This window comes from Platichthys flesus, chromosome 10 (assembly GCF_949316205.1).
Source record: "Platichthys flesus chromosome 10, fPlaFle2.1, whole genome shotgun sequence".
NCBI classification, from domain to species: domain Eukaryota; kingdom Metazoa; phylum Chordata; class Actinopteri; order Pleuronectiformes; family Pleuronectidae; genus Platichthys; species Platichthys flesus.
In genome coordinates this window covers 24,728,236-24,752,475 of record NC_084954.1, presented here as the reverse complement: position 1 = coordinate 24,752,475, position 24,240 = coordinate 24,728,236, and the positions used below count along the sequence as shown (strand labels likewise).

General features: G+C 44.1%; 29 non-coding genes across 29 annotated transcripts; all 29 read left to right on the top strand.

Moving 5' to 3' along the window:
* Window positions 1-53: 53 nt before the first annotated feature.
* On the top strand, window positions 54-166 carry LOC133963810 (U5 spliceosomal RNA). Its single transcript, XR_009923294.1, has one exon. It is a non-coding gene; the product is annotated as a U5 spliceosomal RNA (small nuclear RNA).
* Window positions 167-343: 177 nt separating this feature from the next.
* On the top strand, window positions 344-535 carry LOC133962854 (U2 spliceosomal RNA). Its single transcript, XR_009922422.1, has one exon. It is a non-coding gene; the product is annotated as a U2 spliceosomal RNA (small nuclear RNA).
* Window positions 536-1,048: 513 nt separating this feature from the next.
* Window positions 1,049-1,161, top strand: LOC133963557 (U5 spliceosomal RNA). The gene has a single exon (XR_009923053.1). It is a non-coding gene; the product is annotated as a U5 spliceosomal RNA (small nuclear RNA).
* Window positions 1,162-1,338: 177 nt separating this feature from the next.
* Window positions 1,339-1,530, top strand: LOC133962697 (U2 spliceosomal RNA). Its single transcript, XR_009922274.1, has one exon. It is a non-coding gene; the product is annotated as a U2 spliceosomal RNA (small nuclear RNA).
* Window positions 1,531-2,043: 513 nt separating this feature from the next.
* Window positions 2,044-2,156, top strand: LOC133963556 (U5 spliceosomal RNA). The gene has a single exon (XR_009923052.1). It is a non-coding gene; the product is annotated as a U5 spliceosomal RNA (small nuclear RNA).
* A 177-nt stretch (window positions 2,157-2,333) lies between these two features.
* On the top strand, window positions 2,334-2,525 carry LOC133964274 (U2 spliceosomal RNA). Its single transcript, XR_009923736.1, has one exon. It is a non-coding gene; the product is annotated as a U2 spliceosomal RNA (small nuclear RNA).
* Window positions 2,526-3,038: 513 nt separating this feature from the next.
* On the top strand, window positions 3,039-3,151 carry LOC133963555 (U5 spliceosomal RNA). Its single transcript, XR_009923051.1, has one exon. It is a non-coding gene; the product is annotated as a U5 spliceosomal RNA (small nuclear RNA).
* A 177-nt stretch (window positions 3,152-3,328) lies between these two features.
* On the top strand, window positions 3,329-3,520 carry LOC133962908 (U2 spliceosomal RNA). The gene has a single exon (XR_009922473.1). It is a non-coding gene; the product is annotated as a U2 spliceosomal RNA (small nuclear RNA).
* Window positions 3,521-4,033: 513 nt separating this feature from the next.
* LOC133963554 (U5 spliceosomal RNA) lies at window positions 4,034-4,146 on the top strand. The gene has a single exon (XR_009923050.1). It is a non-coding gene; the product is annotated as a U5 spliceosomal RNA (small nuclear RNA).
* Window positions 4,147-4,320: 174 nt separating this feature from the next.
* LOC133964273 (U2 spliceosomal RNA) lies at window positions 4,321-4,512 on the top strand. Its single transcript, XR_009923735.1, has one exon. It is a non-coding gene; the product is annotated as a U2 spliceosomal RNA (small nuclear RNA).
* Window positions 4,513-5,025: 513 nt separating this feature from the next.
* On the top strand, window positions 5,026-5,141 carry LOC133963729 (U5 spliceosomal RNA). Its single transcript, XR_009923215.1, has one exon. It is a non-coding gene; the product is annotated as a U5 spliceosomal RNA (small nuclear RNA).
* A 5,164-nt stretch (window positions 5,142-10,305) lies between these two features.
* LOC133963031 (U2 spliceosomal RNA) lies at window positions 10,306-10,487 on the top strand. Its single transcript, XR_009922572.1, has one exon. It is a non-coding gene; the product is annotated as a U2 spliceosomal RNA (small nuclear RNA).
* A 513-nt stretch (window positions 10,488-11,000) lies between these two features.
* LOC133963809 (U5 spliceosomal RNA) lies at window positions 11,001-11,113 on the top strand. The gene has a single exon (XR_009923293.1). It is a non-coding gene; the product is annotated as a U5 spliceosomal RNA (small nuclear RNA).
* A 177-nt stretch (window positions 11,114-11,290) lies between these two features.
* Window positions 11,291-11,482, top strand: LOC133962646 (U2 spliceosomal RNA). The gene has a single exon (XR_009922226.1). It is a non-coding gene; the product is annotated as a U2 spliceosomal RNA (small nuclear RNA).
* Window positions 11,483-11,995: 513 nt separating this feature from the next.
* On the top strand, window positions 11,996-12,108 carry LOC133963779 (U5 spliceosomal RNA). The gene has a single exon (XR_009923262.1). It is a non-coding gene; the product is annotated as a U5 spliceosomal RNA (small nuclear RNA).
* Window positions 12,109-17,275: 5,167 nt separating this feature from the next.
* Window positions 17,276-17,460, top strand: LOC133963037 (U2 spliceosomal RNA). Its single transcript, XR_009922577.1, has one exon. It is a non-coding gene; the product is annotated as a U2 spliceosomal RNA (small nuclear RNA).
* Window positions 17,461-17,973: 513 nt separating this feature from the next.
* On the top strand, window positions 17,974-18,086 carry LOC133963170 (U5 spliceosomal RNA). Its single transcript, XR_009922683.1, has one exon. It is a non-coding gene; the product is annotated as a U5 spliceosomal RNA (small nuclear RNA).
* A 177-nt stretch (window positions 18,087-18,263) lies between these two features.
* LOC133964272 (U2 spliceosomal RNA) lies at window positions 18,264-18,455 on the top strand. The gene has a single exon (XR_009923734.1). It is a non-coding gene; the product is annotated as a U2 spliceosomal RNA (small nuclear RNA).
* Window positions 18,456-18,968: 513 nt separating this feature from the next.
* On the top strand, window positions 18,969-19,084 carry LOC133963728 (U5 spliceosomal RNA). The gene has a single exon (XR_009923214.1). It is a non-coding gene; the product is annotated as a U5 spliceosomal RNA (small nuclear RNA).
* Window positions 19,085-19,258: 174 nt separating this feature from the next.
* Window positions 19,259-19,450, top strand: LOC133962727 (U2 spliceosomal RNA). The gene has a single exon (XR_009922302.1). It is a non-coding gene; the product is annotated as a U2 spliceosomal RNA (small nuclear RNA).
* A 513-nt stretch (window positions 19,451-19,963) lies between these two features.
* Window positions 19,964-20,076, top strand: LOC133963552 (U5 spliceosomal RNA). Its single transcript, XR_009923048.1, has one exon. It is a non-coding gene; the product is annotated as a U5 spliceosomal RNA (small nuclear RNA).
* Window positions 20,077-20,253: 177 nt separating this feature from the next.
* Window positions 20,254-20,445, top strand: LOC133962628 (U2 spliceosomal RNA). Its single transcript, XR_009922209.1, has one exon. It is a non-coding gene; the product is annotated as a U2 spliceosomal RNA (small nuclear RNA).
* Window positions 20,446-20,958: 513 nt separating this feature from the next.
* On the top strand, window positions 20,959-21,071 carry LOC133963551 (U5 spliceosomal RNA). Its single transcript, XR_009923047.1, has one exon. It is a non-coding gene; the product is annotated as a U5 spliceosomal RNA (small nuclear RNA).
* Window positions 21,072-21,248: 177 nt separating this feature from the next.
* On the top strand, window positions 21,249-21,440 carry LOC133964271 (U2 spliceosomal RNA). Its single transcript, XR_009923733.1, has one exon. It is a non-coding gene; the product is annotated as a U2 spliceosomal RNA (small nuclear RNA).
* Window positions 21,441-21,953: 513 nt separating this feature from the next.
* LOC133963550 (U5 spliceosomal RNA) lies at window positions 21,954-22,066 on the top strand. Its single transcript, XR_009923046.1, has one exon. It is a non-coding gene; the product is annotated as a U5 spliceosomal RNA (small nuclear RNA).
* A 177-nt stretch (window positions 22,067-22,243) lies between these two features.
* LOC133962907 (U2 spliceosomal RNA) lies at window positions 22,244-22,435 on the top strand. Its single transcript, XR_009922472.1, has one exon. It is a non-coding gene; the product is annotated as a U2 spliceosomal RNA (small nuclear RNA).
* A 512-nt stretch (window positions 22,436-22,947) lies between these two features.
* LOC133963549 (U5 spliceosomal RNA) lies at window positions 22,948-23,060 on the top strand. Its single transcript, XR_009923045.1, has one exon. It is a non-coding gene; the product is annotated as a U5 spliceosomal RNA (small nuclear RNA).
* Window positions 23,061-23,234: 174 nt separating this feature from the next.
* Window positions 23,235-23,426, top strand: LOC133964270 (U2 spliceosomal RNA). Its single transcript, XR_009923732.1, has one exon. It is a non-coding gene; the product is annotated as a U2 spliceosomal RNA (small nuclear RNA).
* Window positions 23,427-23,939: 513 nt separating this feature from the next.
* LOC133963727 (U5 spliceosomal RNA) lies at window positions 23,940-24,055 on the top strand. The gene has a single exon (XR_009923213.1). It is a non-coding gene; the product is annotated as a U5 spliceosomal RNA (small nuclear RNA).
* Window positions 24,056-24,240: the final 185 nt, after the last annotated feature.

The following is a 24,240-nucleotide window of genomic DNA, read 5'->3' as shown; positions in this document are numbered from 1 at the left end:
GTGGTGACTGTGACCGAGAGGCTCCACCGCTGCTCTCGAGCAGAGGGCCATGCTGACTCTGGTTTCTCTTCATAACGCACAAGTCTTTCGCCTTTTACTAAAGACTTCCGTGGAGAGGAACAAACGTGATTTGAATCTATTTTTGGCAGGCTTTGCTGTATGGCTGAGCCTTATGAAATTGTGAAAAGTCAAAGAGCTGTCTAGGTCAGCAATCAGGTGTCCACAAAGGAGAGCTTGGGCGGAGGTGACGAGCAGCTATTGTTATGCACACCTACAAACGGGGTACCACAGCAAGGGAGATTTGTGCCAAGAGGTTGGCTTGGACATCCAACACTTGTGGATTATCGCTTCTCGGCCTTTTGGCTAAGATCAAGTGTAGTATCTGTTCCTATCAGTTTAATATCTGATATGTCCTCTATATGAGGACTACATATTAAGCAGATTTTTGGCAAGAGGAGCAGAAATTTGGAGCTTGCTCCCTTCTCTCCACGCATCGACCTAGCATTGCAGTGCCGCTGGGAATGGTGCACTCTGTTCTTACCTTGTAGAAAAGCAAACACTCAAACAATTGTGGAGGTTTCAAGGTGAATTCTACACTGGGTCAATGAAACTGAGGGAATGGCCTGGCAGAGTTTGACAAGTGTGCAAAACTGCTCTGATGACTCACTGCCTTGTGAAGCGATTATGCATGAATCTCCACGGGGTCACAATGAGCATCAACTGGATTCCAAATAGAATCAGAAGCATTTGTCAAAAACTGAAACGTGTTTTCACTCAACATCTCCTGGGAGACTTGGTGAGAAAGCAGAGTCCGCTTTTGGACCCAATGTAAGTGGTTCAGGGATGTATTGCTTAAAAAGGCTTAAAAGCCAATCACTAGTCAGGGCAGGAGCAAATAAAGCCTTGTATAATTTGTGTTGGCAGATGGGGGCGTGGTGGGAATGTTGTATACTAGAATCTGACATGCGGAAAGCAAAGAGAGGCCCACCGCGAAGGTGGTGACTGTGACCGAGAGGGTCCACCGCTGCTCTCGAGTAGAGGGCCATGCTGACTCTGGTTTCTCTTCATAACGCACAAGTCTTTCGCCTTTTACTAAAGACTTCCGTGGAGAGGAACAAACATGAGTTGAATCTATTTTTGGCAGGCTTTGCTGTATGGCTGAGCCTTATGAAATTGTGAAAAGTCAAAGAGCTGTCTAGGTCAGCAATCAAGTGTCCACAAAGGAGAGCTTGGGCGGAGGTGATGAGCAGCCATTGTTATGCACACCTACAAACGGGGTACCACAGCAAGGGAGATTTGTGCCAAGAGGTTAGCTTGGACATCCAACACTTGTGGATTATCGCTTCTCGGCCTTTTGGCTAAGATCAAGTGTAGTATCTGTTCTTATCAGTTTAATATCTGATATGTCCTCTATATGAGGACTACATAATAAGCAGATTTTTGGCAAGAGGAGCAGAAATTTGGAGCTTGCTCCCTTCTCTCCACGCATCGACCTAGCATTGCAGTGCCGCTGGGAACGGTGCACTCTGTTCTTACCTTGTAGAAAAGCAAACACTCAAACAATTGTGGAGGTTTCAAGGTGAATTCTACACTGGGTCAATGAAACTGAGGGAATGGCCCGGCAGAGTTTGACAAGTGTGCAAAACTGCTCTTATGACTCACTGCCTTGTGAAGTGATTATGCATGACTCTGCACGGGGTCACACTGAGCATCAACTGGATTCCAAATAGAATCAGAAGCATTTGTCAAAAACTGAAACGTGTTTTCACTCAACATCTCCTGGGAGACTTGGTGAGAAAGCAGAGTCCGCTTTTGGACCCAATGTAAGTGGTTCAGGGATGTATTGCTTAAAAAGGCTTAAAAGCCAATCATTAGTCAGGGCAGGAGCAAATAAAGCCTTGTATAATTTGTGTTGGCAGATGGGGGCGTGGTGGGAATGTTGTATACTAGAATCTGACATGCGGAAAGCAAAGAGAGGCCCACCGCGAAGGTGGTGACTGTGACCGAGAGGCTCCACCGCTGCTCTCGAGCAGAGGGCCATGCTGACTCTGGTTTCTCTTCATAACGCACAAGTCTTTCGCCTTTTACTAAAGACTTCCGTGGAGAGGAACAAACATGAGTTGAATCTATTTTTGGCAGGCTTTGCTGTATGGCTGAGCCTTATGAAATTGTGAAAAGTCAAAGAGCTGTCTAGGTCAGCAATCAGGTGTCCACAAAGGAGAGCTTGGGCGGAGGTGATGAGCAGCCATTGTTATGCACACCTACAAACGGGGTACCACAGCAAGGGAGATTTGTGCCAAGAGGTTAGCTTGGACATCCAACACTTGAGGATTATCGCTTCTCGGCCTTTTGGCTAAGATCAAGTGTAGTATCTGTTCTTATCAGTTTAATATCTGATATGTCCTCTATATGAGGACTACATATTAAGCAGATTTTTGGCAAGAGGAGCAGAAATTTGGAGCTTGCTCCCTTCTCTCCACGCATCGACCTAGCATTGCAGTGCCGCTGGGAACGGTGCACTCTGTTCTTACCTTGTAGAAAAGCAAACACTCAAACAATTGTGGAGGTTTCAAGGTGAATTCTACACTGGGTCAATGAAACTGAGGGAATGGCCTGGCAGAGTTTGACAAGTGTGCAAAACTGCTCTTATGACTCACTGCCTTGTGAAGTGATTATGCATGACTCTGCACGGGGTCACAATGAGCATCAACTGGATTCCAAATAGAATCAGAAGCATTTGTCAAAAACTGAAACGTGTTTTCACTCAACATCTCCTGGGAGACTTGGTGAGAAAGCAGAGTCCGCTTTTGGACCCAATGTAAGTGGTTCAGGGATGTATTGCTTAAAAAGGCTTAAAAGCCAATCATTAGTCAGGGCAGGAGCAAATAAAGCCTTGTATAATTTGTGTTGGCAGATGGGGGCGTGGTGGGAATGTTGTATACTAGAATCTGACATGCGGAAAGCAAAGAGAGGCCCACCGCGAAGGTGGTGACTGTGACCGAGAGGCTCCACCGCTGCTCTCGAGCAGAGGGCCATGCTGACTCTGGTTTCTCTTCATAACGCACAAGTCTTTCGCCTTTTACTAAAGACTTCCGTGGAGAGGAACAAACATGAGTTGAATCTATTTTTGGCAGGCTTTGCTGTATGGCTGAGCCTTATGAAGTTGTGAAAAGTCAAAGAGCTGTCTAGGTCAGCAATCAGGTGTCCACAAAGGAGAGCTTGGGCGGAGGTGATGAGCAGCCATTGTTATGCACACCTACAAACGGGGTACCACAGCAAGGGAGATTTGTGCCAAGAGGTTAGCTTGGACATCCAACACTTGAGGATTATCGCTTCTCGGCCTTTTGGCTAAGATCAAGTGTAGTATCTGTTCTTATCAGTTTAATATCTGATATGTCCTCTATATGAGGACTACATATTAAGCAGATTTTTGGCAAGAGGAGCAGAAATTTGGAGCTTGCTCCCTTCTCTCCAAGCATCGACCTAGCATTGCAGTGCCGCTGGTAACGTTGCACTCTGTTCTTACCTTGTAGAAAAGCAAACACTCAAACAATTGTGGAGGTTTCAAGGTGAATTCTACACTGGGTCAATGAAACTGAGGGAATGGCCTGGCAGAGTTTGACAAGTGTGCAAAACTGCTCTTATGACTCACTGCCTTGTGAAGTGATTATGCATGACTCTGCACGGGGTCACAATGAGCATCAACTGGATTCCAAATAGAATCAGAAGCATTTGTCAAAAACTGAAACGTGTTTTCACTCAACATCTCCTGGGAGACTTGGTGAGAAAGCAGAGTCCGCTTTTGGACCCAATGTAAGTGGTTCAGGGATGTATCGCTTAAAAAGGCTTAAAAGCCAATCACTAGTCAGGGCAGGAGCAAATAAAGCCTTGTATAATTTGTGTTGGCAGATGGGGGCGTGGTGGACTGTTGTATACTAGAATCTGACATGCGGAAAGCAAAGAGAAACCCCACCGCGAAGGTGGTGACTGTGACCGAGAGGCTCCAACGCTGCTCTCAAGCAGAGGGCCATGCTGACTCTGGTTTCTCTTCATAACGCACAAGTCTTTCGCCTTTTACTAAAGACTTCCGTGGAGAGGAACAAACATGAGTTGAATCTATTTTTGGCAGGCTTTGCTGTATGGCTGAGCCTTATGAAATTGTGAAAAGTCAAAGAGCTGTCTAGGTCAGCAATCAGGTGTCCACAAAGGAGAGCTTGGGCGGAGGTCATGAGCCATTGTTACGCACACCTACAAACGGGGTACCACAGCAAGGGAGATTTGTGCCAAGAGGTTGGCGTGGACATCCAACACTTGTGGATTATCGCTTCTCGGCCTTTTGGCTAAGATCAAGTGTAGTATCTGTTCTTATCAGTTTAATATCTGATATGTCCTCTATATGAGGACTACATATTAAGCAGATTTTTGGCAAGAGGAGCAGAAATTTGGAGCTTGCTCCCTTCTCTCCACGCATCGACCTAGCATTGCAGTGCCGCTGGGAACGGTGCACTCTGTTCTTACCTTGTAGAAAAGCAAACACTCAAACAATTGTGGAGGTTTCAAGGTGAATTCTACACTGGGTCAATGAAACTGAGGGAATGGCCTGGCAGAGTTTGACAAGTGTGCAAAACTGCTCTGATGACTCACTGCCTTCTGAAGCGATTATGCATGAATCTGCACGGGGTCACAATGAGCATCAACTGGATTCCAAATAGAATCAGAAGCATTTGTCAAAAACTGAAACGTGTTTTCACTCAACATCTCCTGGGAGACCTGGTGAGAAAGCAGAGTCCGCTTTTGGACCCAATGTAAGTGGTTCAGGGATGTATTGCTTAAAAAGGCTTAAAAGCCAATCACTAGTCAGGGCAGGAGCAAATAAAGCCTTGTATAATTTGTGTTGGCAGATGGGGGCGTGGTGGGAATGTTGTATACTAGAATCTGACATGCGGAAAGCAAAGAGAGGCCCACCGCGAAGGTGGTGACTGTGACCGAGAGGCTCCACCGCTGCTCTCGAGCAGAGGGCCATGCTGACTCTGGTTTCTCTTCATAACGCACAAGTCTTTCGCCTTTTACTAAAGACTTCCGTGGAGAGGAACAAACATGAGTTGAATCTATTTTTGGCAGGCTTTGCTGTTTTGCTGAGCCTTATGAAATTGTGAAAAGTCAAAGAGCTGTCTAGGTCAGCAATCAGGTGTCCACAAAGGAGAGCTTGGGCGGAGGTGATGAGCAGCCATTGTTATGCACACCTACAAACGGGGTACCACAGCAAGGGAGATTTGTGCCAAGAGGTTAGCTTGGACATCCAACACTTGTGGATTATCGCTTCTCGGCCTTTTGGCTAAGATCTAGCCAGGTGAGAAGGGTTTGCGGACGTGGATTGTCATAATGACGTCAGCAACAGTTTCACAGCAGGGACTTCCCGTGCTGAAAAATACTTTGAGATTCATTTGGAAGAGTACTGAAGTTTTTTTGGATAGGAGAGAATTTGGAGTTAATATTCTTTTTGGAGCCTTGTCCCTCAAGATAGATGACCTCCTCTGCTTGCAGAGAAATGCCACCGACCGTTTTTTTGATGTTACGTTCTATAATCTCACCAAGATGGAGGAAACGAAAAGGTTGGCTGATCGTTTGGCTGATGGACCACTGAGGGAGTACCAGATTCAAAGCCTTTGCCGAACTGGTGAGCGTGTTATCACAATTCATAACTATAATCCCTGGGTAACTGAAGAAGCAACCAGATACTTCCTTTCTAAGCATGTGACAGTGATTTCGAGCATGAGGGAAATCAGGGACTCTCTTGACGTTTGGACTGGAAAAAGACAATGTCGTGTGCGGCTGAAGGATGACCCAGATGGTCACGATGGCTACCACCACCCCCCTGCCTCCTTCACCATAGGCACAAATAGAGGATATCTGTACTACTCGGGCCAGCCTATTTACTGCAGAAAATGCACAGACTTTGGTCACACGGCAGAATCCTGCACGCAGGTGAGGTGCAGAAATTGCAAGGGTCTAGGACACAAAATGGGGACTTGTGACCGTTCCAGAAAATGCAATCTTTGTGGGTCTGAAGGACATTTATTTAAGCACTGCCCTGAGGTCCGCTCCTCCTATGCAAGCATTGTAAGGCGACCAATGTGCGAAGATCCTGATGCCTCCTCCCTGAGAGCAATTAACGAGGTAATTGATCAAATGTTTGTGGACAATGAGATTGAGGCAAATGTGGTTGATCCACCTGAACGAGCACCTCCCCCAGAGAAGAAGAAGGGGGAGGAGACTACAACCTCAGAGGAGAGCCAACCTGTTCCTGAGTGGACCACAGTGGAAAGCAGGGGAGGCAAGGGGAAAAAAAGGAGGATCGAGACAAGCGCTGTGCCCCTGGGAGTGGATAGCGTGTTCAGTGTTCTTTCTGAGGTTGTGGAGGAGTCGCAGGAGGAAGGGGAGATGGAGGGGCTGCAGGTGAACAGCGATCAGGATGTGAAGGCTGCTGCCAGGGTGGATGGGCTGGAGGGTGGAGAACATGGACAAATTCCAGTGCAGACTGAGGTGACAGACTCTGACGGCAGCATGCCCCCGTCCGGGTGTGTCCTGGTGGAGTCCCTGGCTCCGAACAACTCTGACAGGGATTTGGTTTCAGAGCAATGCTCATTGCTTCCAGAGGGTAATACCCCCAACTCAGGGCACGCGGTGCCCGAGGAAAAGACACATAGGGAAGGCATTGAATTTGACTGTGAAGTTGAAAATTAGAGAAAACACAGTATCTCGTCTTTGATGGTTTGTTTGTTTGTTTTGTTTTTTGTCTCATTCCTCATTTACCAGAATGTCCTCATTACATATAGTTTCCATAAATGTTAGAGGTTTGAGGAACAAGGCCAAAAGGGAAGTGGTCTTTTCTCATTTATGTTCAATCAACTTTTCTTTATGCCTTTTGCAAGAGGTCCACTTGAAAAATGAAGACGACGTGAACCTATTCTCAAAAGAGTGGACCAAAGGTGAATCTAGGTGGAGCATTGGGGGGGTCCATTCATCTGGGGTGGGAACACTATGTGGGAATAATGAAGTCCAAGTGGTTGGCAGTTTTTCAGTGGTACAGGGGAGGGTTTTGGTAACAGATATTGACTGGAAGGGAAAGGGGTTAAGAGTTATTAACATATATGCCCACTCTTCTCCAAAGGAGAGAAGGGAGCTTTTTCTTAGTCTTGACACTGCTTTCATGACCAACCGCCATGTGGTAATTGGAGGAGACTTCAATTCCCAAAGTGAGGGCAGCAAGGCCGAGGCCAGTTTAATAAATATTGTTACAAAGTATAATTTGGTGGATTCATATAAAAAAGCTAACCCAGACGATCTTGGCTTCACATGGTCAAATAGTAGAGGGGCGAAGAGTAGGATAGACTATATATTTTGTCCGGTAGAATTTCAGGTGACAGGGGCGAAAGTATCACCAGTTTTTTACACAGATCACAACATGCTCTCAGTAAAACTAACCTCAATGATGATCAAAAATGGTAAAGGGTATTGGAAATTAAACAACAATATTCTAGAGCTCCAGCAGTTTAGGGTAGCATTAAAGTGTTTTCTAAAAGATTGCTTTCATATGAGAGTATTTTATGAAAATGTCTGTGAATGGTGGGAAAGCACAAAGCTGCGTATTAGATACTACACACAGAATTACTCAAAAGAATCAAGGAAAGAGGAATTTAAATTATACTACCGACTGCAAAAAGCCATAAATAAATTAATGGAACAGAGAAATGCAGGTGGACAAATTGATAAGGACTTGCTGAAACATTTGCAAGATAAACAGAGGTTATTTTTTCACAACAGAGCAGAGGCCTATAAATTCCGGTGTCTTAGAGAGAAGTGGGAGAGTGACGAAAAGTGTTCTCCCTACTTCTTTAGACAGTCCAAAGCACAGGCAAAGAGGAGGAGCATAGTTTCCGTTTTAAATGAAACAGGTGAGGAGATTAACGATCCTGATGGGATTGCTCAAGTTATCTCTAATCATTTTTCTACGTTTTTTAAAGCAGAAAAGGTTGACTACATGAAAGGTGCAACATTGTTAGACAATATAGACAGATTCATACCTGAAGATCTGAGAACAGAGCTAGATAAAGATTTTACTTTAGAAGAAATCCTGAGGGCAACCATGTCTTTGAAAAAGGGCAAGGTGCCAGGAATAGATGGGATCACAAAAGAATTTTATATAATATTTTGGGAAGACATTGGGTCATGGCTGTTAGAGTTGTTCACTTATATATGTACATCTGGGATTATGGGGGAATCCATGAGAAAAGGGGTGATATCCCTGCTGTTTAAAAAAGGTGATGTCAACAAAATATCAAACTACAGGCCTCTAACAATGCTTTGTACAGATTATAAGATTTTTAGTAAGGTTTTGACAAACCGTTTGGTGTCAGCTCTACCCTTAATCATCGGCTCAGATCAGACATGTGCAGTACCTGGCAGGCAACTAAACTGGAATTTACAAATGCATAGAGATATACTATCTTATTCTCAGGACAGAAATATACCACTAATTGTCCTCAGTCTTGACCAGGAAAAAGCCTTTGACAGAGTTGATCACAATTTTTTGTTTAGGACACTAAAGAAATTTGGCTTCGGTGCTAGATTCAGGAGTTGGTTGAGGATTTTATACACAGAAGTCGGAAGCAGTGTTAATGTTAATGGCAACCTTGGTGAATTCTTTAAACAAACCAGAGGGGTCAGACAGGGATGTCCAGCATCAGCCCCCTTGTATGTGCTATTCATTGAAACGCTGGCATGTGCAATCAGGAAAAATGTTAACATCAAGGGTATACAGCTGCCTGGTGGTGAATCCTTGACCATATCCCAGTATGCAGATGACACTGTACTGTATTTAAAAGATGATTTCTGTCTGCGCGAAGCTATGCAGGTCATCGACACATTCTCAGTTGCTTCTGGTTCTAGAGTCAATACAGGAAAATCCCAAATCAAATACTTTGGAAAGTGGAAGGACAGAGTTGATAACCCTTTAGGGTTCTCTCTGTGTGCGGGGCCAATGACTTTACTGGGAATATCCTTTGGAAATAACAATGATGGAGAAACTAATTGGGAGACAAAATTGGGAAAAGTGCTGAAAAAACTAAATATGTGGAAATTAAGAAGGCTGTCCATTAGTGGTAAGATTTTGGTTATTAAATCTGATTTATTGCCGACATTACTTCATGTGGCTTATATTTTCCCCATGCCGGCTTTAGTTTGTTTAAAACTTCAAAAATCTCTGTTTCAGTTCATATGGGGAGGGTATGAATACATTAAAAGAGCTACAATGTATCAGCCGGTCGAAAGAGGTGGTAGGGACATGCCAAATTTAGGTTTGAAGTTCAAAGTTTTGTTTTTTTCAAATACATGTAGAATAATGTTAAACCCACCTGAACACAAATGCCAACCATTGATTAAATTCTGGCTCTCTATCCATCTGAGACCTCTTGTGGCGAAATGGGAAAACAGTTTTCCGAAAGCAGAGGTCATGCCAGATCATTATAAAAAAATGATAAGTTGGGCAAAGAAATACAAGGAGTGTTGGAAAAGAGATTCAGTAGTTAATCACAAAAAGCTGTATGAAACGTTGATTGCTAAGTTTGACCCTAAAGATGGTTTGCATGTTCATAGTGACGTGTGGAGAAGAACCCAATGCAAGAGTCTAGAAAACAGATTAAGAGATTTTAATTGGTTGGTGCTTCATAGGAAATTACCTGTGAGGAATACTCTATTTAATCATGATTTAACATTAAATAGGATATGCCCAAGACGTGGATGCAATGGGGTAGAAACCGTGGAACATGCATTATTTGAATGTCCCTTTGCAAAACAATTGTGGAAGAAATTGGGCCAAAGATTCGGGTTTCTAAAAGAGGTGAATTGGGAAAAAGTTCTGTTCATGGATTTTAGTTTAGAGGGGGACAAAGGTGTGTGCAAAGCCTTAGAACTTACATCAATTGTGAAGGCTAAGTTATGGGAGGTAAGAGGTAGTATAATAAATGAGACGGAAAAGTGGTCGATAGAAAACACTACACACAGTATTGAAGACATTATGCGGCGAAAACTTAAATTGGAGGCGAGCAAATGGGGCATCGACTCAATTAAAGATCGATGGAAAATTATTTTTGACAATCTGTAGACTGAACTCATGAAAGAGTCTTTTATTGTACCTCCTCTTATTTTCTTTTAGTCCGATAGAATTCTGGAGGTCTTAAGATGTGGAGAGATGATGATCTTTGTAATGTAAAGTATTGTACTGCTCATGAGTGAATTAAATAAAAAAAAAATTCCAAAAAAAAAAAAAAAAAAATCTGTTCTTATCAGTTTAATATCTGATATGTCCTCTATATGAGGACTACATATTAAGCAGATTTTTGGCAAGAGGAGCAGAAATTTGGAGCTTGCTCCCTTCTCTCCACGCATCGACCTAGCATTGCAGTGCCGCTGGGAACGGTGCACTCTGTTCTTACCTTGTAGAAAAGCAAACACTCAAACAATTGTGGAGGTTTCAAGGTGAATTCTACACTGGGTCAATGAAACTGAGGGAATGGCCTGGCAGAGTTTGACAAGTGTGCAAAACTGCTCTTATGACTCACTGCCTTGTGAAGTGATTATGCATGACTCTGCACGGGGTCACAATGAGCATCAACTGGATTCCAAATAGAATCAGAAGCATTTGTCAAAAACTGAAACGTGTTTTCACTCAACATCTCCTGGGAGACTTGGTGAGAAAGCAGAGTCCGCTTTTGGACCCAATGTAAGTGGTTCAGGGATGTATCGCTTAAAAAGGCTTAAAAGCCAATCACTAGTCAGGGCAGGAGCAAATAAAGCCTTGTATAATTTGTGTTGGCAGATGGGGGCGTGGTGGGAATGTTGTATACTAGAATCTGACATGCGGAAAGCAAAGAGAGGCCCACCGCGAAGTTGGTGACTGTGACCGAGAGGCTCCACCGCTGCTCTCGAGCAGAGGGCCATGCTGACTCTGGTTTCTCTTCATAACGCACAAGTCTTTCGCCTTTTACTAAAGACTTCCGTGGAGAGGAACAAACGTGATTTGAATCTATTTTTGGCAGGCTTTGCTGTATGGCTGAGCCTTATGAAATTGTGAAAAGTCAAAGAGCTGTCTAGGTCAGCAATCAGGTGTCCACAAAGGAGAGCTTGGGCGGAGGTGACGAGCAGCCATTGTTATGCACACCTACAAACGGGGTACCACAGCAAGGGAGATTTGTGCCAAGAGGTTGGCTTGGACATCCAACACTTGTGGATTATCGCTTCTCGGCCTTTTGGCTAAGATCAAGTGTAGTATCTGTTCTTATCAGTTTAATATCTGATATGTCCTCTATATGAGGACTACATATTAAGCAGATTTTTGGCAAGAGGAGCAGAAATTTGGAGCTTGCTCCCTTCTCTCCACGCATCGACCTAGCATTGCAGTGCCGCTGGGAATGGTGCACTCTGTTCTTACCTTGTAGAAAAGCAAACACTCAAACAATTGTGGAGGTTTCAAGGTGAATTCTACACTGGGTCAATGAAACTGAGGGAATGGCCTGGCAGAGTTTGACAAGTGTGCAAAACTGCTCTGATGACTCACTGCCTTGTGAAGCGATTATGCATGAATCTCCACGGGGTCACAATGAGCATCAACTGGATTCCAAATAGAATCAGAAGCATTTGTCAAAAACTGAAACGTGTTTTCACTCAACATCTCCTGGGAGACTTGGTGAGAAAGCAGAGTCCGCTTTTGGACCCAATGTAAGTGGTTCAGGGATGTATTGCTTAAAAAGGCTTAAAAGCCAATCACTAGTCAGGGCAGGAGCAAATAAAGCCTTGTATAATTTGTGTTGGCAGATGGGGGCGTGGTGGGAATGTTGTATACTAGAATCTGACATGCGGAAAGCAAAGAGAGGCCCACCGCGAAGGTGGTGACTGTGACCGAGAGGGTCCACCGCTGCTCTCGAGCAGAGGGCCATGCTGACTCTGGTTTCTCTTCATAACGCCCAAGTCTTTCGCCTTTTACTAAAGACTTCCGTGGAGAGGAACAAACATGAGTTGAATCTATTTTTGGCAGGCTTTGCTGTATGGCTGAGCCTTATGAAATTGTGAAAAGTCAAAGAGCTGTCTAGGTCAGCAATCAAGTGTCCACAAAGGAGAGCTTGGGCGGAGGTGATGAGCAGCCATTGTTATGCACACCTACAAACGGGGTACCACAGCAAGGGAGATTTGTGCCAAGAGGTTAGCTTGGACATCCAACACTTGTGGATTATCGCTTCTCGGCCTTTTGGCTAAGATCTAGCCAGGTGAGAAGGGTTTGCGGACGTGGATTGTCATAATGACGTCAGCAACAGTTTCACAGCAGGGACTTCCCGTGCTGAAAAATACTTTGAGATTCATTTGGAAGAGTACTGAAGTTTTTTTGGATAGGAGAGAATTTGGAGTTAATATTCTTTTTGGAGCCTTGTCCCTCAAGATAGATGACCTCCTCTGCTTGCAGAGAAATGCCACCGACCGTTTTTTTGATGTTACGTTCTATAATCTCACCAAGATGGAGGAAACGAAAAGGTTGGCTGATCGTTTGGCTGATGGACCACTGAGGGAGTACCAGATTCAAAGCCTTTGCCGAACTGGTGAGCGTGTTATCACAATTCATAACTATAATCCCTGGGTAACTGAAGAAGCAACCAGATACTTCCTTTCTAAGCATGTGACAGTGATTTCGAGCATGAGGGAAATCAGGGACTCTCTTGACGTTTGGACTGGAAAAAGACAATGTCGTGTGCGGCTGAAGGATGACCCAGATGGTCACGATGGCTACCACCACCCCCCTGCCTCCTTCACCATAGGCACAAATAGAGGATATCTGTACTACTCGGGCCAGCCTATTTACTGCAGAAAATGCACAGACTTTGGTCACACGGCAGAATCCTGCACGCAGGTGAGGTGCAGAAATTGCAAGGGTCTAGGACACAAAATGGGGACTTGTGACCGTTCCAGAAAATGCAATCTTTGTGGGTCTGAAGGACATTTATTTAAGCACTGCCCTGAGGTCCGCTCCTCCTATGCAAGCATTGTAAGGCGACCAATGTGCGAAGATCCTGATGCCTCCTCCCTGAGAGCAATTAACGAGGTAATTGATCAAATGTTTGTGGACAATGAGATTGAGGCAAATGTGGTTGATCCACCTGAACGAGCACCTCCCCCAGAGAAGAAGAAGGGGGAGGAGACTACAACCTCAGAGGAGAGCCAACCTGTTCCTGAGTGGACCACAGTGGAAAGCAGGGGAGGCAAGGGGAAAAAAAGGAGGATCGAGACAAGCGCTGTGCCCCTGGGAGTGGATAGCGTGTTCAGTGTTCTTTCTGAGGTTGTGGAGGAGTCGCAGGAGGAAGGGGAGATGGAGGGGCTGCAGGTGAACAGCGATCAGGATGTGAAGGCTGCTGCCAGGGTGGATGGGCTGGAGGGTGGAGAACATGGACAAATTCCAGTGCAGACTAAGGTGACAGACTCTGACGGCAGCATGCCCCCGTCCGGGTGTGTCCTGGTGGAGTCCCTGGCTCCGAACAACTCTGACAGGGATTTGGTTTCAGAGCAATGCTCATTGCTTCCAGAGGGTAATACCCCCAACTCAGGGCACGCGGTGCCCGAGGAAAAGACACATAGGGAAGGCATTGAATTTGACTGTGAAGTTGAAAATTAGAGAAAACACAGTGTCTCGTCTTTGATGGTTTGTTTGTTTGTTTTGTTTTTTGTCTCATTCCTCATTTACCAGAATGTCCTCATTACATATAGTTTCCATAAATGTTAGAGGTTTGAGGAACAAGGCCAAAAGGGAAGTGGTCTTTTCTCATTTATGTTCAATCAACTTTTCTTTATGCCTTTTGCAAGAGGTCCACTTGAAAAATGAAGACGACGTGAACCTATTCTCAAAAGAGTGGACCAAAGGTGAATCTAGGTGGAGCATTGGGGGGGTCCATTCATCTGGGGTGGGAACACTATGTGGGAATAATGAAGTCCAAGTGGTTGGCAGTTTTTCAGTGGTACAGGGGAGGGTTTTGGTAACAGATATTGACTGGAAGGGAAAGGGGTTAAGAGTTATTAACATATATGCCCACTCTTCTCCAAAGGAGAGAAGGGAGCTTTTTCTTAGTCTTGACACTGCTTTCATGACCAACCGCCATGTGGTAATTGGAGGAGACTTCAATTCCCAAAGTGAGGGCAGCAAGGCCGAGGCCAGTTTAATAAATATTGTTACAAAGTATAATTTGGTGGATTCATATAAAAAAGCTAACCCAGACGATCTTGGCTTCACATGGTCAAATAGTAGAGGGGCGAAGAGTAGGATAGACTATATATTTTGTCCGGTAGAATTTCAGGTGACAGGGGCGAAAGTATCACCAGTTTTTTACACAGATCACAACATGCTCTCAGTAAAACTAACCTCAATGATGATCAAAAATGGTAAAGGGTATTGGAAATTAAACAACAATATTCTAGAGCTCCAGCAGTTTAGGGTAGCATTAAAGTGTTTTCTAAAAGATTGCTTTCATATGAGAGTATTTTATGAAAATGTCTGTGAATGGTGGGAAAGCACAAAGCTGCGTATTAGATACTACACACAGAATTACTCAAAAGAATCAAGGAAAGAGGAATTTAAATTATACTACCGACTGCAAAAAGCCATAAATAAATTAATGGAACAGAGAAATGCAGGTGGACAAATTGATAAGGACTTGCTGAAACATTTGCAAGATAAACAGAGGTTATTTTTTCACAACAGAGCAGAGGCCTATAAATTCCGGTGTCTTAGAGAGAAGTGGGAGAGTGACGAAAAGTGTTCTCCCTACTTCTTTAGACAGTCCAAAGCACAGGCAAAGAGGAGGAGCATAGTTTCCGTTTTAAATGAAACAGGTGAGGAGATTAACGATCCTGATGGGATTGCTCAAGTTATCTCTAATCATTTTTCTACGTTTTTTAAAGCAGAAAAGGTTGACTACATGAAAGGTGCAACATTGTTAGACAATATAGACAGATTCATACCTGAAGATCTGAGAACAGAGCTAGATAAAGATTTTACTTTAGAAGAAATCCTGAGGGCAACCATGTCTTTGAAAAAGGGCAAGGTGCCAGGAATAGATGGGATCACAAAAGAATTTTATATAATATTTTGGGAAGACATTGGGTCATGGCTGTTAGAGTTGTTCACTTATATATGTACATCTGGGATTATGGGGGAATCCATGAGAAAAGGGGTGATATCCCTGCTGTTTAAAAAAGGTGATGTCAACAAAATATCAAACTACAGGCCTCTAACAATGCTTTGTACAGATTATAAGATTTTTAGTAAGGTTTTGACAAACCGTTTGGTGTCAGCTCTACCCTTAATCATCGGCTCAGATCAGACATGTGCAGTACCTGGCAGGCAACTAAACTGGAATTTACAAATGCATAGAGATATACTATCTTATTCTCAGGACAGAAATATACCACTAATTGTCCTCAGTCTTGACCAGGAAAAAGCCTTTGACAGAGTTGATCACAATTTTTTGTTTAGGACACTAAAGAAATTTGGCTTCGGTGCTAGATTCAGGAGTTGGTTGAGGATTTTATACACAGAAGTCGGAAGCAGTGTTAATGTTAATGGCAACCTTGGTGAATTCTTTAAACAAACCAGAGGGGTCAGACAGGGATGTCCAGCATCAGCCCCCTTGTATGTGCTATTCATTGAAACGCTGGCATGTGCAATCAGGAAAAATGTTAACATCAAGGGTATACAGCTGCCTGGTGGTGAATCCTTGACCATATCCCAATATGCAGATGACACTGTACTGTATTTAAAAGATGATTTCTGTCTGCGCGAAGCTATGCAGGTCATCGACACATTCTCAGTTGCTTCTGGTTCTAGAGTCAATACAGGAAAATCCCAAATCAAATACTTTGGAAAGTGGAAGGACAGAGTTGATAACCCTTTAGGGTTCTCTCTGTGTGCGGGGCCAATGACTTTACTGGGAATATCCTTTGGAAATAACAATGATGGAGAAACTAATTGGGAGACAAAATTGGGAAAAGTGCTGAAAAAACTAAATATGTGGAAATTAAGAAGGCTGTCCATTAGTGGTAAGATTTTGGTTATTAAATCTGATTTATTGCCGACATTACTTCATGTGGCTTATATTTTCCCCATGCCGGCTTTAGTTTGTTTAAAACTTCAAAAATCTCTGTTTCAGTTCATATGGGGAGGGTATGAATACATTAAAAGAGCTACAATGTATCAGCCGGTCGAAAGAGGTGGTAGGGACATGCCAAATTTAGGTTTGAAGTTCAAAGTTTTGTTTTTTTCAAATACATGTAGAATAATGTTAAACCCACCTGAACACAAATGCCAACCATTGATTAAATTCTGGCTCTCTATCCATCTGAGACCTCTTGTGGCGAAATGGGAAAACAGTTTTCCGAAAGCAGAGGTCATGCCAGATCATTATAAAAAAATGATAAGTTGGGCAAAGAAATACAAGGAGTGTTGGAAAAGAGATTCAGTAGTTAATCACAAAAAGCTGTATGAAACGTTGATTGCTAAGTTTGACCCTAAAGATGGTTTGCATGTTCATAGTGACGTGTGGACAAGAACCCAATGCAAGAGTCTAGAAAATAGATTAAGAGATTTTAATTGGTTGGTGCTTCATAGGAAATTACCTGTGAGGAATACTCTATTTAATCATGATTTAACATTAAATAGGATATGCCCAAGACGTGGATGCAATGGGGTAGAAACGGTGGAACATGCATTATTTGAATGTCCCTTTGCAAAACAATTGTGGAAGAAATTGGGCCAAAGATTCAGTTTTCTAAAAGAGGTGAACTGGGAAAAAGTTCTGTTCATGGATTTTAGTTTAGAGGGGGACAAAGGTGTGTGCAAAGCCTTAGAACTTACATCAATTGTGAAGGCTAAGTTATGGGAGGTAAGAGGTAGTATAATAAATGAGACGGAAAAGTGGTCGATAGAAAACACTACACACAGTATTGAAGACATTATGCGGCGAAAACTTAAATTGGAGGCGAGCAAATGGGGCATCGACTCAATTAAAGATCGATGGAAAATTATTTTTGACAATCTGTAGACTGAACTCATGAAAGAGTCTTTTATTGTACCTCCTCTTATTTTCTTTTAGTCCGATAGAATTCTGGAGGTCTTAAGATGTGGAGAGATGATGATCTTTGTAATGTAAAGTATTGTACTGCTCATGAGTGAATTAAATAAAAAAAAAATTCCAAAAAAAAAAAAAAAAAAAAAATCTGTTCTTATCAGTTTAATATCTGATATGTCCTCTATATGAGGACTACATATTAAGCAGATTTTTGGCAAGAGGAGCAGAAATTTGGAGCTTGCTCCCTTCTCTCCACGCATCGACCTAGCATTGCAGTGCCGCTGGGAACGGTGCACTCTGTTCTTACCTTGTAGAAAAGCAAACACTCAAACAATTGTGGAGGTTTCAAGGTGAATTCTACACTGGGTCAATGAAACTGAGGGAATGGCCTGGCAGAGTTTGACAAGTGTGCAAAACTGCTCTTATGACTCACTGCCTTGTGAAGTGATTATGCATGACTCTGCACGGGGTCACACTGAGCATCAACTGGATTCCAAATAGAATCAGAAGCATTTGTCAAAAACTGAAACGTGTTTTCACTCAACATCTCCTGGGAGACTTGGTGAGAAAGCAGAGTCCGCTTTTGGACCCAATGTAAGTGGTTCAGGGATGTATTGCTTAAAAAGGCTTAAAAGCCAATCATTAGTCAGGGCAGGAGCAAATAAAGCCTTGTATAATTTGTGTTGGCAGATGGGGGCGTGGTGGGAATGTTGTATACTAGAATCTGACATGCGGAAAGCAAAGAGAGGCCCACCGCGAAGGTGGTGATTGTGACCGAGAGGCTCCACCGCTGCTCTCGAGCAGAGGGCCATGCTGACTCTGGTTTCTCTTCATAACGCACAAGTCTTTCGCCTTTTACTAAAGACTTCCGTGGAGAGGAACAAACATGAGTTGTATCTATTTTTGGCAGGCTTTGCTGTATGGCTGAGCCTTATGAAATTGTGAAAAGTCAAAGAGCTGTCTAGGTCAGCAATCAGGTGTCCACAAAGGAGAGCTTGGGCGGAGGTGATGAGCAGCCATTGTTATGCACACCTACAAACGGGGTACCACAGCAAGGGAGATTTGTGCCAAGAGGTTAGCTTGGACATCCAACACTTGAGGATTATCGCTTCTCGGCCTTTTGGCTAAGATCAAGTGTAGTATCTGTTCTTATCAGTTTAATATCTGATATGTCCTCTATATGAGGACTACATATTAAGCAGATTTTTGGCAAGAGGAGCAGAAATTTGGAGCTTGCTCCCTTCTCTCCACGCATCGACCTAGCATTGCAGTGCCGCTGGGAACGGTGCACTCTGTTCTTACCTTGTAGAAAAGCAAACACTCAAACAATTGTGGAGGTTTCAAGGTGAATTCTACACTGGGTCAATGAAACTGAGGGAATGGCCTGGCAGAGTTTGACAAGTGTGCAAAACTGCTCTTATGACTCACTGCCTTGTGAAGTGATTATGCATGACTCTGCACGGGGTCACAATGAGCATCAACTGGATTCCAAATAGAATCAGAAGCATTTGTCAAAAACTGAAACGTGTTTTCACTCAACATCTCCTGGGAGACCTGGTGAGAAAGCAGAGTCCGCTTTTGGACCCAATGTAAGTGGTTCAGGGATGTATTGCTTAAAAAGGCTTAAAAGCCAATCACTAGTCAGGGCAGGAGCAAATAAAGCCTTGTATAATTTGTGTTGGCAGATGGGGGCGTGGTGGGAATGTTGTATACTAGAATCTGACATGCGGAAAGCAAAGAGAGGCCCACCGCGAAGGTGGTGACTGTGACCGAGAGGCTCCACCGCTGCTCTCGAGCAGAGGGCCATGCTGACTCTGGTTTCTCTTCATAACGCACAAGTCTTTCGCCTTTTACTAAAGACTTCCGTGGAGAGGAACAAACATGAGTTGAATCTATTTTTGGCAGGCTTTGCTGTTTTGCTGAGCCTTATGAAATTGTGAAAAGTCAAAGAGCTGTCTAGGTCAGCAATCAGGTGTCCACAAAGGAGAGCTTGGGCGGAGGTGATGAGCAGCCATTGTTATGCACACCTACAAACGGGGTACCACAGCAAGGGAGATTTGTGCCAAGAGGTTAGCTTGGACATCCAACACTTGTGGATTATCGCTTCTCGGCCTTTTGGCTAAGATCAAGTGTAGTATCTGTTCTTATCAGTTTAATATCTGATATGTCCTCTATATGAGGACTACATATTAAGCAGATATTTGGCAAGAGGAGCAGAAATTTGGAGCTTGCTCCCTTCTCTCCACGCATCGACCTAGCATTGCAGTGCCGCTGGGAACGGTGCACTCTGTTCTTACCTTGTAGAAAAGCAAACACTCAAACAATTGTGGAGGTTTCAAGGTGAATTCTACACTGGGTCAATGAAACTGAGGGAATGGCCTGGCAGAGTTTGACAAGTGTGCAAAACTGCTCTTATGACTCACTGCCTTGTGAAGTGATTATGCATGACTCTGCACGGGGTCACAATGAGCATCAACTGGATTCCAAATAGAATCAGAAGCATTTGTCAAAAACTGAAACGTGTTTTCACTCAACATCTCCTGGGAGACTTGGTGAGAAAGCAGAGTCCGCTTTTGGACCCAATGTAAGTGGTTCAGGGATGTATCGCTTAAAAAGGCTTAAAAGCCAATCACTAGTCAGGGCAGGAGCAAATAAAGCCTTTTATAATTTGTGTTGGCAGATGGGGGCGTGGTGGGAATGTTGTATACTAGAATCTGACATGCGGAAAGCAAAGAGAGGCCCACCGCGAAGGTGGTGACTGTGACCGAGAGGCTCCACCGCTGCTCTCGAGCAGAGGGCCATGCTGACTCTGGTTTCTCTTCATAACGCACAAGTCTTTCGCCTTTTACTAAAGACTTCCGTGGAGAGGAACAAACATGAGTTGAATCTATTTTTGGCAGGCTTTGCTGTATGGCTGAGCCTTATGAAATTGTGAAAAGTCAAAGAGCTGTCTAGGTCAGCAATCAGGTGTCCACAAAGGAGAGCTTGGGCGGAGGTGATGAGCAGCCATTGTTATGCACACCTACAAACGGGGTACCACAGCAAGGGAGATTTGTGCCAAGAGGTTGGCTTGGACATCCAACACTTGTGGATTATCGCTTCTCGGCCTTTTGGCTAAGATCAAGTGTAGTATCTGTTCTTATCAGTTTAATATCTGATATGTCCTCTATATGAGGACTACATATTAAGCAGATTTTTGGCAAGAGGAGCAGAAATTTGGAGCTTGCTCCCTTCTCTCCACGCATCGACCTAGTATTGCAGTGCCGCTGGGAACGGTGCACTCTGTTCTTACCTTGTAGAAAAGCAAACACTCAAACAATTGTGGAGGTTTCAAGGTGAATTCTACACTGGGTCAATGAAACTGAGGGAATGGCCTGGCAGAGTTTGACAAGTGTGTAAAACTGCTCTGATGACTCACTGCCTTGTAAAGCGATCATGCATGACTCTGCACGGGGTCACAATGAGCATCAACTAGATTCCAAATAGAATCAGAAGCGTTTGTCAAAAACTGAAACGTGTTTTCACTCAACATCTCCTGGGAGACTTGGTGAGAAAGCAGAGTCCGCTTTTGGACCCAATGTAAGTGGTTCAGGGATGTATTGCTTAAAAAGGCTTAAAAGCAAATCATTAGTCAGGGCAGGAGCAAATAAAGCCTTGTATAATTTGTGTTGGCAGATGGGGGCGTGGTGGGAATGTTGTATACTAGAATCTGACATGCGGAAAGCAAAGAGAGGCCCACCGCGAAGGTGGTGACTCTGACCGAGAGGCTCCACCGCTGCTCTCGAGCAGAGGGCCATGCTGACTCTGGTTTCTCTTCATAACGCACAAGTCTTTCGCCTTTTACTAAAGACTTCCGTGGAGAGGAACAAACATGAGTTGAATCTATTTTTGGCAGGCTTTGCTGTATGGCTGAGCCTTATGAAATTGTGAAAAGTCAAAGAGCTGTCTAGGTCAGCAATCAGGTGTCCACAAAGGAGAGCTTGGGCGGAGGTGATGAGCAGCCATTGTTATGCACACCTACAAACGGGGTACCACAGCAAGGGAGATTTGTGCCAAGAGCTTAGCTTGGACATCCAACACTTGTGGATTATCGCTTCTCGGCCTTTTGGCTAAGATCAAGTGTAGTATCTGTTCTTATCAGTTTAATATCTGATATGTCCTCTATATGAGGACTACATATTAAGCAGATTTTTGGCAAGAGGAGCAGAAATTTGGAGCTTGCTCCCTTCTCTCCACGCATCGACCTAGCATTGCAGTGCCGCTGGGAACGGTGCACTCTGTTCTTACCTTGTAGAAAAGCAAACACTCAAACAATTGTGGAGGTTTCAAGGTGAATTCTACACTGGGTCAATGAAACTGAGGGAATGGCCTGGCAGAGTTTGACAAGTGTGTAAAACTGCTCTGATGACTCACTGCCTTGTAAAGCGATCATGCATGACTCTGCACGGGGTCACAATGAGCATCAACTAGATTCCAAATAGAATCAGAAGCGTTTGTCAAAAACTGAAACGTGTTTTCACTCAACATCTCCTGGGAGACTTGGTGAGAAAGCAGAGTCCGCTTTTGGACCCAATGTAAGTGGTTCAGGGATGTATTGCTTAAAAAGGCTTAAAAGCAAATCATTAGTCAGGGCAGGAGCAAATAAAGCCTTGTATAATTTGTGTTGGCAGATGGGGGCGTGGTGGGAATGTTGTATACTAGAATCTGACATGCGGAAAGCAAAGAGAGGCCCACCGCGAAGGTGGTGACTCTGACCGAGAGGCTCCACCGCTGCTCTCGAGCAGAGGGCCATGCTGACTCTGGTTTCTCTTCATAACGCACAAGTCTTTCGCCTTTTACTAAAGACTTCCGTGGAGAGGAACAAACATGAGTTGAATCTATTTTTGGCAGGCTTTGCTGTATGGCTGAGCCTTATGAAATTGTGAAAAGTCAAAGAGCTGTCTAGGTCAGCAATCAGGTGTCCACAAAGGAGAGCTTGGGCGGAGGTGATGAGCAGCCATTGTTATGCACACCTACAAACGGGGTACCACAGCAAGGGAGATTTGTGCCAAGAGGTTAGCTTGGACATCCAACACTTGAGGATTATCGCTTCTCGGCCTTTTGGCTAAGATCAAGTGTAGTATCTGTTCTTATCAGTTTAATATCTGATATGTCCTCTATATGAGGACTACATATTAAGCAGATTTTTGGCAAGAGGAGCAGAAATTTGGAGCTTGCTCCCTTCTCTCCAAGCATCGACCTAGCATTGCAGTGCCGCTGGTAACGTTGCACTCTGTTCTTACCTTGTAGAAAAGCAAACACTCAAACAATTGTGGAGGTTTCAAGGTGAATTCTACACTGGGTCAATGAAACTGAGGGAATGGCCTGGCAGAGTTTGACAAGTGTGCAAAACTGCTCTTATGACTCACTGCCTTGTGAAGTGATTATGCATGACTCTGCACGGGGTCACAATGAGCATCAACTGGATTCCAAATAGAATCAGAAGCATTTGTCAAAAACTGAAACGTGTTTTCACTCAACATCTCCTGGGAGACTTGGTGAGAAAGCAGAGTCCGCTTTTGGACCCAATGTAAGTGGTTCAGGGATGTATCGCTTAAAAAGGCTTAAAAGCCAATCACTAGTCAGGGCAGGAGCAAATAAAGCCTTGTATAATTTGTGTTGGCAGATGGGGGCGTGGTGGACTGTTGTATACTAGAATCTGACATGCGGAAAGCAAAGAGAGGCCCACCGCGAAGGTGGTGACTGTGACCGAGAGGCTCCAACGCTGCTCTCAAGCAGAGGGCCATGCTGACTCTGGTTTCTCTTCATAACGCACAAGTCTTTCGCCTTTTACTAAAGACTTCCGTGGAGAGGAACAAACATGAGTTGAATCTATTTTTGGCAGGCTTTGCTGTATGGCTGAGCCTTATGAAATTGTGAAAAGTCAAAGAGCTGTCTAGGTCAGCAATCAGGTGTCCACAAAGGAGAGCTTGGGCGGAGGTCATGAGCCATTGTTACGCACACCTACAAACGGGGTACCACAGCAAGGGAGATTTGTGCCAAGAGGTTGGCGTGGACATCCAACACTTGTGGATTATCGCTTCTCGGCCTTTTGGCTAAGATCAAGTGTAGTATCTGTTCTTATCAGTTTAATATCTGATATGTCCTCTATATGAGGACTACATATTAAGCAGATTTTTGGCAAGAGGAGCAGAAATTTGGAGCTTGCTCCCTTCTCTCCACGCATCGACCTAGCATTGCAGTGCCGCTGGGAACGGTGCACTCTGTTCTTACCTTGTAGAAAAGCAAACACTCAAACAATTGTGGAGGTTTCAAGGTGAATTCTACACTGGGTCAATGAAACTGAGGGAATGGCCTGGCAGAGTTTGACAAGTGTGCAAAACTGCTCTGATGACTCACTGCCTTCTGAAGCGATTATGCATGAATCTGCACGGGGTCACAATGAGCATCAACTGGATTCCAAATAGAATCAGAAGCATTTTTCAAAAACTGAAACGTGTTTTCACTCAACATCTCCTGGGAGACCTGGTGAGAAAGCAGAGTCCGCTTTTGGACCCAATGTAAGTGGTTCAGGGATGTATTGCTTAAAAAGGCTTAAAAGCCAATCACTAGTCAGGGCAGGAGCAAATAAAGCCTTGTATAATTTGTGTTGGCAGATGGGGGCGTGGTGGGAATGTTGTATACTAGAATCTGACATGCGGAAAGCAAAGAGAGGCCCACCGCGAAGGTGGTGACTGTGACCGAGAGGCTCCACCGCTGCTCTCGAGCAGAGGGCCATGCTGACTCTGGTTTCTCTTCATAACGCACAAGTCTTTCGCCTTTTACTAAAGACTTCCGTGGAGAGGAACAAACATGAGTTGAATCTATTTTTGGCAGGCTTTGCTGTTTTGCTGAGCCTTATGAAATTGTGAAAAGTCAAAGAGCTGTCTAGGTCAGCAATCAGGTGTCCACAAAGGAGAGCTTGGGCGGAGGTGATGAGCAGCCATTGTTATGCACACCTACAAACGGGGTACCACAGCAAGGGAGATTTGTGCCAAGAGGTTAGCTTGGACATCCAACACTTGTGGATTATCGCTTCTCG